The 13,032-nt window shown below is 36.5% G+C and overlaps 1 pseudogene; it reads left to right on the forward strand.

Annotated features, from left to right (window-relative positions):
* Positions 1-12,153: 12,153 nt before the first annotated feature.
* LOC145266808 (U2 spliceosomal RNA) lies at positions 12,154-12,287 on the forward strand (annotated as a pseudogene).
* Positions 12,288-13,032: the final 745 nt, after the last annotated feature.

A 13,032-nucleotide genomic window follows, 5' to 3' on the forward strand; every position in this document is an offset into this window, starting at 1 on the left:
GCGTTGCCCGGGATCGTAACAAAAATGTAAATACAAAAGCAGATATTGAACATATGTTTTATTCTTAGGAGAGAGGAATCTTTCAGGGTCAGAGAGAGAGAGAGAGAAGATAAAGAGTGTGAGAGAGAGGCAGAAGAGAAAGTTGTTCCATCCTCTTTCCCGAATTTGACTTCTGTTAACGTTTGACCTATCATCGTCGAGTTGATCCTCGAGTTGCGTATTGGCCTTGATAAGTGCTAATATAGAGAGAAGAGAAACAGGGGTACAGAGGAGAAGATAAAGAGTGTGAGAGAGAGGCAGAAGAGAAAGTTGTTCCATCCTCTTTCCCAAATTTGAATACTGTGCACGTTTGAACTCTCATCGTCGAGTTGGTCCTCGAGTTGCCTATTTGCCTTGAAAAGTGCTAATATATAGAGAAGAGAAACAGGGTGAGAGAGAGAGAAGATAAAGAGTGTAAGAGAGAGGCCGAAGAGAAAGTTGTTCCATCCTCTTTCCCAAATTTGAATACTGTGCACGTTTGAACTCTCATGGTCAAGTGTATCCTCGAGTTGCCTATTGGCCTTGATAAATGCTAATATAGAGAGAAGAGAAACAGGGTGAGAGAGAGAGAAGATAAAGAGTGTGAGAGAGAGGCAGAAGAGAAAGTTGTTCCATCCTCTTTCCCAAATTTGAATACTGTGCACGTTTGAACTCTCATCCTCGAGTTTATCCTCGAGTTGCCTATTGGCCTTGATAAGTGCTAATATAGAGAGAAGAGAAACAGGGGTAGAGAGAGAGGGAAGATAAATAGTGTGAGAGAGAGGCAGAAGAGAAAGTTGTTGCATCCTCTTTCCCAAATTTCACTACTGTGCACGTTTGAACTCTCAATCTCGAGTTGCCTATTGGCCTTGATAAGTGCTAATATAGATAGAAGGAAAAGAGGGTGAGAGAGAGAGAGTAGATAAAGAGGGTGAGAGAGAGAAAGAGAAGAGAAAGAGGTCTAGAGAGAGAGAGAGAGAGAGAGAGAAGAGAGTGAGAGAGAGAGAGAGAAATATGGTGAGTCGAGTTGATCCTCGAGTTGCCTATTGGCCTTGATACGTGCTAATATAGATAGAAGAGAAACAGGGTGAGAGAGAGAGAAGATAAAGAGCGTTAGAGAGAGGCAGAAGAGAAAGTTGTTCCATCCTCTTTTCCAAATTGTAATACTGTGCACGTTTGAACTCTCATCGTCGAGTCTATCCTCGATTTGCCTATTGGCCTTGATAAGTGCTAATATAGAGAGAAGAGAAACAGAGTGAGAGAGAGAGAGCGAGAGAGAGAGAAGATAAATAGTATGAGAGAGAGGCCGAAGAGAAAGTTGTTCCATCCTCTTTCCCAAATTTCACTACTGTGCACGTTTTAACTCTCAATCTCGAGTTGCCTATTGGCCTTGATAAGTGCTAATATAGATAGAAGGGAAAGAGGGTGAGAGAGAGTAGATAAAGAGGGTGAGAGAGAGAAAGAGAAGAGAAAGAGGTCTAGAGAGAGAGAGAAGAGAGTGAGAGAGAGAAATATGGTGAGTCGAGTTGATCCTCGAGTTGCCTATTTGCCTTGATAAGTGCTAATATAGAGAGAAGAGAAACAGGGTGAGAGAGAGAGAGAAGATAAAGAGTGTTAGAGAGAGGCAGAAGAGAAAGTTGTTCCATCCTCTTTTCCAAATTGTAATACTGTGCACGTTTGAACTCTCATCGTCGAGTCTATCCTCGATTTGCCTATTGGCCTTGATAAGTGCTAATATAGAGAGAAGAGAAACAGGGTGAGAGAGAGAGAGCGAGAGAGAGAGAGAAGATAAATAGTGTGAGAGAGAGGCAGGAGAGAAAGTTGTTCCATCCTCTTTCCCAAATTTCACTAATGTGCACGTTTGAACTCTCAATCTCGAGTTGCCTATTGGCCTTGATAAGTGCTAATATAGATAGAAGGGAAAGAGGGTGAGAGAGAGAGTAGATAAAGAGGGTGAGAGAGAGAAAGAGAAGAGAAAGAGGTCTAGAGAGAGAGAGAGAGAGAGAAGAGAGTGAGAGAGAGAGAGAAATATGGTGAGTCGAGTTGATCCTCGAGTTGCCTATTTGCCTTGATAAGTGCTAATATAGAGAGAAGAGAAACAGGGTTAGAGAGAGAGAAGATAAAGAGTGTTAGAGAGAGGCAGAAGAGAAAGTTGTTCCATCCTCTTTTCCAAATTGTAATACTGTGCACGTTTGAACTCTCATCGTCGAGTCTATCCTCGATTTGCCTATTGGCCTTGATAAGTGCTAATATAGAGAGAAGAGAAACAGGGTGAGAGAGAGCGAGAGCGAGAGAGAGAGAGAGAAGATAAATAGTGTGAGAGAGAGGAAGAAGAGAAAGTTGTTCCATCCTCTTTCCCAAATTTCACTACTGTGCACGTTTGAACTCTCAATCTCGAGTTGCCTATTTGCCTTGATAAGTGCTAATATAGATAGAAGGGAAAGAGGGTGAGAGGGAGTAGATAAAGAGGATGAGAGAGAGAAAGAGAAGAGAAAGAGGTCTAGAGAGAGAGAGAGAGAGAGAAGAGAGTGAGACAGAGAGAAATATGGTGATAGAGAGAGTTAGAAAAGGTGTAGAGATAGAAGAGAGTGAGAGAGAGAGAGAAAGAAAGACGGCGATTGAGAGAGAGAGAGAGAGAAAGACGGCGAGAGAGAGAGAAAGACGGCGAGAGAGAGAGAGAGAGAAAGACGGCGAGAGAGAGAGAGAGAGAATATGTTCTTTGGAAAATGTGCACGCGACCTAATTTTCGTTTACATAAGCGGCCTGATACTGATACCCACCCCTCCCATATCAAGTTAACAGAGTTAGAATGTATAAAAAAAATGGCTAAATCTTTTGGCTAAATCTTTGTTTACATGTTTTACAAAGAGCAAATCATCTTCGCCGGCAAAAAACTTCAAGCAAAAATACTAACATTTTCCCTACGTCAATTTTCGTGTAATTTTGGGATTTTGATTTTTGGAGTGCGATAATTCCGTTGGTAATAACGGTTCGAGTCAAAAACTAATATTTAACTGTGTTATAGTATCAATTTCTCCTCCGAAGGCAGTTTTAACGTACCTCAGCCGCAGCCGACATTTTACTGAGCTGACGTCACGTCACGTGACACGTAATGAATAACGTTAAAATGACAGGTTTTTTGGGGCCCCCCCTGGGAGAAAATGATCAGTTCACCCCCTTCTAATTGTCCGTTTGACGTGCAATTTCGATATTTGTCATGCGGGTGATGAAGGTGCAATATGATACCTAATTTGTCAACTTTGGTTGTGTCTGTCAAAAGTTTTAGCGTTACAAACAAACATACATACATACATACATACATACATACATACACACAGATTTTTGCCTTTTATATATTATTACTAGCAGGGCTACCCGGCGTTGCCCGGGACCGTAATAACAATGTAAAAACAAAAGCAGATATTGAACATATGTTTTATTCTTAGGGGAGAGGAATCTTTCAGGGTGAGAGAGAGAGAAGATAAAAAGTGTGAGAGAGAGGCAGAAGAGAAAGTTGTTCCATCCTCTTTCCCAAATTTGAATACTGTTCACGTTTGAACTCTCATGGTCGAGTTTATCCTCGAGTTGCCTATTTGCCTTGATAAGTGCTAATATAGAGAGAAGAGAAACAGGGTGAGAGAGAGAGAAGATAAAGAGTGTGAGAGAGAGGCAGAAGAGAAAGTTGTTCAATCCTCTTTCCCAAATTTGAATACTGTGCACGTTTGAACTCTCATCCTCGAGTTTATCCTCGAGTTGCCTATTGGCCTTGATAAGTGCTAATATAGAGAGAAGAGAAACAGGGGTAGATAGAGAGGGAAGATAAATAGTGTGAGAGAGAGGCAGAAGAGAAAGTTGTTGCATCCTCTTTCCCAAATTTCACTACTGTGCACGTTTGAACTCTCAATCTCGAGTTGCCTATTGGCCTTGATAAGTGCTAATATAGATAGAAGGAAAAGAGGGTGAGAGAGAGAGAGTAGATAAAGAGTGTGAGAGAGAGAAAGAGAAGAGAAAGAGGTCTAGAGAGAGAGAGAGAGAGAGAGAGAGAGAAGAGAGTGAGAGAGAGAGAGAGAAATATGGTGAGTCGAGTTGATCCTCGAGTTGCCTATTGGCCTTGATACGTGCTAATATAGATAGAAGAGAAACAGGGTGAGAGAGAGAGAAGATAAAGAGTGTTAGAGAGAGGCAGAAGAGAAAGTGGTTCCATCCTCTTTTCCAAATTGTAATACTGTGCACGTTTGAACTCTCATCGTCGAGTCTATCCTCGATTTGCCTATTGGCCTTGATAAGTGCTAATATAGAGAGAAGAGACACAGAGTGAGAGAGAGAGAGAGCGAGAGAGAGAGAGAAGATAAATAGTATGAGAGAGAGGCCGAAGAGAAAGTTGTTCCATCCTCTTTCCCAAATTTCACTACTGTGCACGTTTGAACTCTCAATCTCGAGTTGCCTATTGGCCTTGATAAGTGCTAATATAGATAGAAGGGAAAGAGGGTGAGAGAGAGTAGATAAAGAGGGTGAGAGAGAGAAAGAGAAGAGAAAGAGGTCTAGAGAGAGAGAGAAGAGAGTGAGAGAGAGAGAAATATGGTGAGTCGAGTTGATCCTCGAGTTGCCTATTTGCCTTGATAAGTGCTAATATAGAGAGAAGAGAAACAGGGTGAGAGAGAGAAGATAAAGAGTGTTAGAGAGAGGCAGAAGAGAAAGTTGTTCCATCCTCTTTTCCAAATTGTAATACTGTGCACGTTTGAACTCTCATCGTCGAGTCTATCCTCGATTTGCCTATTGGCCTTGATAAGTGCTAATATAGAGAGAAGAGAAACAGGGTGAGAGAGAGAGAGCGAGAGAGAGAGAAGATAAATAGTGTGAGAGAGAGGCAGGAGAGAAAGTTGTTCCATCCTCTTTCCCAAATTTCACTACTGTGCACGTTTGAACTCTCAATCTCGAGTTGCCTATTGGCCTTGATAAGTGCTAATATAGATAGAAGGGAAAGAGGGTGAGAAAGAGAGAGTAGATAAAGAGGGTGAGAGAGAGAAAGAGAAGAGAAAGAGGTCTAGAGAGAGAGAGAGAGAAGAGAGTGAGAGAGAGAGAGAAATATGGTGAGTCGAGTTGATCCTCGAGTTGCCTATTTGCCTTGATAAGTGCTAATATAGAGAGAAGAGAAACAGGGTGAGAGAGAGAGAAGATAAAGAGTGTTAGAGAGAGGCAGAAGAGAAAGTTGTTCCATCCTCTTTTCCAAATTGTAATACTGTGCACGTTTGAACTCTCATCGTCGAGTCTATCCTCGATTTGCCTATTGGCCTTGATAAGTGCTAATATAGAGAGAAGAGAAACAGGGTGAGAGAGAGAGAGAGCGAGAGAGAGAGAGAAGATAAATAGTGTGAGAGAGAGGAAGAAGAGAAAGTCGTTCCATCCTCTTTCCCAAATTTCACTACTGTGCACGTTTGAACTCTCAATCTCGAGTTGCCTATTTGCCTTGATAAGTGCTAATATAGATAGAAGGGAAAGAGGGTGAGAGGGAGTAGATAAAGAGGATGAGAGAGAGAAAGAGAAGAGAAAGAGGTCTAGAGAGAGAGAGAGAAGAGAGTGAGACAGAGAGAAATATGGTGATAGAGAGAGTTAGAAAAGGTGTAGAGATAGAAGAGAGTGAGAGAGAGAGAGAAAGAAAGACGGCGATTGAGAGAGAGAAAGAGAAAGACGGCGAGAGAGAGAGAAAGAGGGCGAGAGAGAGAGAGAATATGTTCTTTGGAAAATGTGCACGCGACCTAATTTTCGTTTACATATGCGGCCTGATACTGATACCCACCCCTCCCCCATCAAGTTAACAGAGATAGAATGTATAAAAAAAATGGCTAAATCTTTTGGCTAAATCTTTGTTTACATGTTTTACAAAGAGCAAATCATCTTCGCCGGCAAAAAACTTCAAGCAAAAATACAAACATTTTCCCTACGTCAATTTTCGTGTAATTTTGGGATTTTGATTTTTGGAGTGCGATAATTCCGTTGGTAATAACGGTTCGAGTCAAAAACTAATATTTAACTGTGTTATAGTATCAATTTTTCCTCCGAAGGCAGTTTTAACGTACCTCAGCCGCAGCCGACATTTTACTGAGCTGACGTCACGTCACGTGACACGTAATGAATAACGTTAAAATGACAGGTTTTTTGGGCCCCCCCCCCTGGGAGAAAATGATCAGTTCACCCCCTTCTAATTGTCCGTTTGACGTGCAATTTCGATATTTGTCATGCGGGTGATGAAGGTGCAATATGATACCTAATTTGTCAACTTTGGTTGTGTCTGTCAAAAGTTTTAGCGTTACAAACAAACATACATACATACATACATACACACAGATTTTTGCCTTTTATATATTACTAGCAGGGCTACCCGGCGTTGCTCGGGACCGTATAAACAATGAAAAAACAAAAGCAGATATTGAACATATGTTTGATTCTTAGGGGAGAGGAATCTTTCATCTCTATGTATTATTTGTTTTATCTACCCTAGGACTGATATTGTTCATGTTTTATCCCTAGCATAGGTAATTTACAGCATGTATATGAAATTGTTTTACCTTAGGGAGAAGAGAACAGGTAATATACAACATAATGTGTCTATATTACATCCCTGGCAACGCCTAGAAACCAGCTAGAACATGTATTTCAGTCAATCTTTATTATATCCTGGGCTATGCCGGGAAACCAGCTAATCTCTTTTTAGTGACTTGACCACCAAAATACCTCCCTAAGTGTGTCCTTTCTATTGAACTTATTAGATATAGGTATCTAGAAATGTGTGTGAAATTTTGTTGAATGCATTGTTCACTATGATTTTCTTATTGTTCTACACAATATCAACTGTAGCGAAATAACACAGTAAACATAGTGTAGTGTTAGAATAAAGAGCAAAGGAAAAAATTAGAATCATATTTTGTAATTGCAAATCTAAATTTGCTAGCATGTACCAGTATTTGCCAGGTTGTGGAAATTTGGAATCTCTCTTCAGATGCCCTGCATCATTCAAAATAAAAACAAATATTTTTATAATTGTTTCAGTATATTGCTACACAATGTGAAAGTTTTTAACGTTTGTAAAAAAAATCATGAATGTGCTTATATTGCAAAAAAGAAAATATCAGTGCACAGTATTGAAAGTGTTTGAGATTCAAAAGTCTGTAACATTTCTACTAACTTCATAAGATGTCATGTGAGAAACTGAATTGAATATCAAGACATTATCTGAAGCGTTTTTATTTTGGTGTAACATATGTGTTTACAGTGAACCTTAACTTTTAATAAACAGATTGGTATGCAATGACATAGGCTAAGAATCTTTAAAATATATATAAATTGGAAAAATGTGTGAACAAATGAAAAAAAAATGATCCGCTCCACTTGATGACATCAAGCACAGTAATATTTTAGTGAAGAAAATATGAAATTGATGTTCAGTGATTAGTTTGGATGAATGAGAAAATGTAATTGTTTGATGCATAAAAATAACTCAGTTGCTGTATTTGATATTAAGCAGCAAAATATAGTGATTTGAATATTTGGGAAAACATCAAACCAGATTATGTAAAAAGAAAAAAAAAGATGAAATTAGAAAATATATATTTTATGTTTATGAGTTCTGCCAATCAAAATTTTGTGGCAGAAATTGGGTGATTACCATGCAATTTTATTTTGGTAAAATTCTTAAATTATTACAATGTTTATTATAATTTCTAATTAGTGACTTGTTATAATCAAAATCCGCCCTAAAGAGTGTCCTTTCTTTTATTAGGTATCAGAGTAGGTATCAAGATTTCTACTTCTATACAAATGTGATATTTCAGATCTGTACATATAAAATTTGTTGAATATATAGGTTGAGAATTGTTCTGTGTCGCTCTCTCTCACACACACACGCATTCTCACTTTTATAGATATAATAGATAGATTACTCTAGATATATTTCCATATGTCTGAATACCCTATATACAAATTTTCAAATCTGTAGATAAAAAATTTGTTGAGTATATAGGTTAAAAATTGTTCTCTCTCTCTCTCTCTCACACACACATTCTCAATTTTAGAGATATAATAGATAGATTATGCTAGATATATTTCCATATGTCTGAATACCCTATATACAAATTTTCTAATCTGTAGATCAAATATTTGTTGAATATATAGGTTGAAAATTGTTCTTACTCTCTCTCTCTCTCTCTCTGGCTACCTCACACACACATTCTAACTTTTATAGATATAATAGATAGATTATGCTAGATATATTTCCATATGTGTGAATACCCTATATACAAATTTTCTAATTTGTAGATAAAAAATTTGTAGAGTGCATAGGTTGAGAATTGTTCTCTCTATCTCTCACACACACACATTCTAACTTTTAAAGATATAATAGATTATGCTAGATATATTTCGATATTTCTGAATACCCTATATATAAAAATTTGTTGAATGTATAGGTTGAGAACTGTTCTCTCTCTCTCTCTCTCTCTCTCTCTCGCTCACACACACACACATTCTCACTTTTATAGATATAATAGAAAGATTATCCTAGATATATTTCTATTTGTATGAATACTCTATATACAAATTTTAAAATCTGTAGATAAAGAATTTGTTGAGTATATGGGTTGAGAATTGTTCTCTCTCTCTCTCTCTCTCTCTCTCACACACACACACACATTCTCACTTTTATAGATATAATAGATTATGCTAGATATATTTCCATATGTCTGAATACCCTATATACAAATTTTCAAATCTGTAGATAAAAAATTTGTTGAGTATATAGGTTGAGAATTGTTCTCTCTCTCTCTATCACACACATTCTCACTTTTATAGATATAATAGACAGATTATGCCAGATATATTGAAATGTGTCTGAATGCCCAATATACAAATTTTGAAATCTGTAGATAAAAAATTTGTTGTATACATAGGTTGACAATTGTCCTCTCTCTCACACACACACACATTCTCACTTTTATACATATAATAGATAGATTATGCTAGATATATTTCTATATGTCTGAACACCCTATATACAAATGTTCAAATCTGTGGATAAAAAATTTGTTGAATGTATAGGTTGAGAATTTTTATCTCTCTCTTTTTCTCTCTCTCTCTCTCTCTCGCTATCTCACACACACGCATTCTCACTTTTATAGATAAAATAGATAGATTATGCTAGATATATTTCCATATGTCTGAATACCCTATATACAAAGTTTCAAATCTGTAGATAAAAAATTTGTTGAATATATAGGTTTAGAATTGTTCTCTCTCTCTCTCACACACACATTCTAACTTTTGTAGTTATAATAGATAGATTATGCTAGATATATTTCCATATGTCTGAATACCCTATATACAAATTTTCTAAACTGTAGGTAAAAAATTTGTTGAGTATGTAGGTTAAGAATTGTTCTCTCTCTCTCTCACACACACACACACACACACACAAGTTCTCACTTTTATAGATATAATAGATAGATTATGCTAGATATATTTCTATATGTCTGCCTACCCTATATACAAATTTCCAAATCTGTGCCCAAAAATGTGTGGAATATATAGGTTGAGAATTGTTCTCTCTCTCTCTCTCTCTCACACATATTCTCACTTTTATAGGTTATATAGGTTGAGAATCTTTTGCTCTTTCCATCACTCACATTCACACTTTTATAGATATAATACATAGATTATGCCAGATATATTTACATATGTCTGAATACCCAATATACACATTTTCAAATCTGTAGATAAAAAATTAGTTGAATATATAGGTTGAGAATTGTTCTCTCTCTCTCTCTTTCTCTCTCTCTCACACACACATTCTCACTTTTATAGATATAATAGATAGATTATGCTAGATATATTTCCATACGTCTGAATACCCTATATCCAAATTTTCTAATATGTAGATAAAAAATTTGTTGAATATATAGGGTGAGAATTTTCCTTCCTCTCTTTCTCTCTCTCTCTTTCTCACACACACACAAGCTGAAAATTGTTCTCTCTCTCTCTCTGACTCTCTCTCTCTCTCACACACACACACACATGGTCATTTTATAGATATAATAGATAGGTTATGCTAGATATATTTCTATATGTCTGAATACCCTATATACAAATTTTTAAATCTGTAGATAAAAAATTTGTTGAGTATATAGGTTGAGAATTGTTCTTTCTCTCTCTCTCACACACACATTCTCACTTTTATAGATATAATAGATTATGCTAGATATATTTCCAAATGTCTGAATACCCTATATACAAATTTTCAAATCTGTAAAGATAGAATTTGTTGAATATATAGGTTGAGAATTGTTCTCTCTCTCTCTCTCTTTCACACACATTCTCACTTTTATAGATATAATAGATAGATTATGCTAGATATATTTCCTTATGTCTGAATACCCTATATACAAATTATCAAATCTGTAGATACAAAATTTGTTGAGTATATAGGTTGAGAATTGTTCTCTCTCTCTCTCTCTCACTCACTCACTCACTCACTCACTCACACACACACACACACACATTCTACCTTTTATAGATATAATAGATTATGCTAGATATATTTCCATATGTCTGAATACCCTGTATACAAATTTTCAGATGTGTACATAAAAATTAGTTGAATATATAGTTTGAGAATTGTTCTCTCTCTCTCTCTTCTCTCTCTCTCTTTCACACACATTCTCACTTTTCTAGATATAATAGATAGATTATGCTAGATATATTTCCATATGTCTGAATACCCTATATACAAATTTTCTAATCGGTAGATAAAAAATTTGTTGAATATATAGGGTGAGAATTGTACTTACTCTCTCTCTCTCTCTCTCTCTCTCTCACGCACACATTCTCACTTTTATGGATATAATAGATAGATTATGCTGGATATATTTCCATATGTCTGAATACCCTATATACAAATGGTCAAATCTGTAGATAACAAATTTATTGAATAGATAGGTTGAGAATTGTTCTCTCTCTCTCTCTCGCAACCTTACACACACAACCACACGCAAACATTCTGACTTTTATAGATATAATAGATCGATTATGCTAGATATATTTCCATATGTCTGAATACCCAATATACAAATTTTCAAATCTGTAGGTAAAAAATTTGTTGAATATATAGGTTGAGAATTGTTCTCTCTCTCTCACACACTCACATTCTCACTTTTATAGATATAATGTATAGATTATGCTAGATATATTTCTATATGTCTGAATACCCTATATACAAAGTTTAAAATCCGTAGATAAAAATACGTTGAGTATATAGGTTGAGAATTGTTCTCTCTCTCTCTTACGCACACACACACACACACACACACACACACATTTTCACTTTTATAGATATAATAGATAGATTATGCTAGATATATTTCCATATGTCTGAATACCCTATATACAAATTTTCAAATCTGTAGATAAAAAATGTATTGAATATATAGGTTGAGAATTGTTGTCTCTCTCTCTCTCTCTCTCTCTCTCTCTCTCTCTCTCTCTCTCTCTCTCTGGCTACCTCACACACACACACATTTTCACTTTTATAGATATAATAGATAGATTATGCTAGATATATTTCCATATGTCTGAATACCCTATATACAAACTTTCAAATCTGTAGATAAAAAATTTGTTGAGTATATAGGTTGAGAATTGTTCTCTCTCTCTCACACGAAACTGTGCGCTCGGCTTCTTCCCCCCCTTCCCACCCCAAATGCTTGGGAAACTTTGCACTGTTTTTGTTGGTTTTCAAGCTGCCTCTTCCCCCCCCCCACACACACAGTTTAACAGTAGTAGGAGGTCAAGAGAAAGAGGGTGAGAGAGAGAGAAGAGTAAGTTGGTGAGAGAGAGAGAAAAGAGAAAGAGGGTGTTGGTTTTATATTTTTATTATCGTCTAATATTTTGAAAGCTGAATTTCTAATAAAATGTGCATCTATAGGAGATAATGCCTGGGAATGTGTTCCCCCCCCCACAGTTTAACAGTGGTGTGACGTCAAGAGAAAGAGGGTGAGAGAGAGGGAAGAGTAAGTGGGTGAGAGAGAGAAAGAGAGAGAAAAAAAAGAAAGACGGTGTTGGTTTTGTGAAAAAAGTTGTTATTTACAATTGTTCGCATTCTTGGCCTTTTGGTCAAGATCAAAGTGTAGTATCTGTTCTTAAGATGCTGCACTTCTATTTCTTGTTCTCTTTCGGTGGAGGAGACATCCTCCACGACTGAGACAATTTTTATTTTTGTACCTTTTCTCCACGTTAAAAAACGACCCTGGTGTCTAACTCTGTCCCGTGGGGAGGCATAGTAAATAGGTACAATTGTTCGCCATTAGTGGATGTTGACGTCACGTCACGTGACATGACTAAGCGTTTTTTTTTTTTAGTATGAATAACATTTTTTGTTTTAATTATAAAGTCTACACTTAATTTTATAGAAAATAATGTATATATAATAGAAAAAAAAATTACTGGTTTTGTTGGATTCAAGTGGATCCCCCCCCTCCAGTTTAAGAGATAGCAGGTCACGTGGTAATATACAAAATGGCTAGCGTAAATATAAAGATCGGTTTTTTTATCGACGAATATTTTGAAAGTTGAATTTTTTTTTATTCCTGTACATTTTTTCCTGATATTTTTCGTTAAAACTCTTGTATAAATACTATTTTTAACCAGTTAAATACGTTGGAGACATTGTCATGGAGTTTAATAATCTCTAGAACAAAGCAGAAGAGAAATTACAAAAGTATCGGTAAAACAAAGTGTTTGTTTACATTTGTTCGCCATTACTGGATGTTGACGTCACGTCACGTGACATGACTAAGCGTTTTTGGATTATGTAATATTAACATTAAAATGACAGGTTTTTTTGGGGGCCCCCCTAGGAGAGAAATGATCAGTTCACCCCCTTTTAATGGTCCGTTTGGTGTGAAATTTCGATATTTGTCATGCGGGTGATCAAGGTTCAATATGATACATAATTTGTCAACTTTGGTTGTG

This window comes from Euprymna scolopes, chromosome 41 (assembly GCF_053919585.1).
Source record: "Euprymna scolopes isolate OS-2025 chromosome 41, ASM5391958v1, whole genome shotgun sequence".
Classification (NCBI taxonomy): domain Eukaryota; kingdom Metazoa; phylum Mollusca; class Cephalopoda; order Sepiida; family Sepiolidae; genus Euprymna; species Euprymna scolopes.